Raw genomic sequence first — 1,043 nt, forward strand, 5'->3', positions numbered from 1 at the left:
GTTGGATACGAAAGCATCAAAGCAAACACGGCAAACTGACAGAGATGCTCAGTCTGCCAAGACCTGCAGAACTAAACTGTTACTGCTGCAGATTCCTCTGAAGCCTGGCTCTGGGACACAAGGAAATGAAAAGTTGAGTGAAATTAGAATTCCATCTCCCTCTCTGGTTACATCAGAGCTGACAAGATTGTTGGGATTGCGTAAGACGAGCGTTTCAACTTTCAATGGCACAGCGTCAGCATAACCTTTAATCTAATACCAGTATGTTAACAGGGATTAGTGGAGGAGTCCACTTACACAGCAGCAACCTTGGCTAAAGATGCCCAGGCGGAAACGGTCGGATGTCGCGTTGCCTGCGTGACGGATGCCATCCGTCATCACTGAGCTTTCTTTTTAGGATTTGTGTTTTGAAAACTTTTCAAAGCACGCTCCTCTTCACACGTAGATGTATGCGATCTAACAGGAGATGGGACAAAATAGTCACTATGCTTAACGACCATGTGGTCAGAAATCATTTTCCAGAGTTGGTTAACAGTGCATCGGGTCAAAGCGCAACAAACCTGTTTAGGTTGGCTTTAGTTTCACACAACAAATCTGACACAAGATGTCTTCTACTCCAGCTGGCATGTGGCAAATCGTCTTTTATAGTAAGTGAAAGCGAAAGCAGCCTGCGCTGTAGGAGGTGGGGTTGGACAAGTAAACGCGAGTTCTCAGAGTTGATGACTCAATCAGCTCACAACTGAATTCAGCACAACGTCAGTGTCATTGTTCAACTGTTGACACAAGAAAAAGCTAGTGAGTAAAGCTCTCACTAACAAAGGCTGTATGTTACAATGTTAGGTTAGGTTTAGAGTTTAGTCAGCTATGGCAGCGATGACTTAAAATTCAACAGAAAAAGCCTGCTGTATCGTAACACGATAAAGACTGCATTCTTACTCGGTATTGATCAAGGCCAACACTGTGAAGTCTTCAGACACAAACAATATCTGCTCATATAAAACTCGAGTCTCTGCTGTGGAATGAAGAGATCTGAGCGAAGGCAG

This window comes from Pelmatolapia mariae, linkage group LG13, assembly GCF_036321145.2.
Source record: "Pelmatolapia mariae isolate MD_Pm_ZW linkage group LG13, Pm_UMD_F_2, whole genome shotgun sequence".
In the NCBI taxonomy this organism is placed as follows: domain Eukaryota; kingdom Metazoa; phylum Chordata; class Actinopteri; order Cichliformes; family Cichlidae; genus Pelmatolapia; species Pelmatolapia mariae.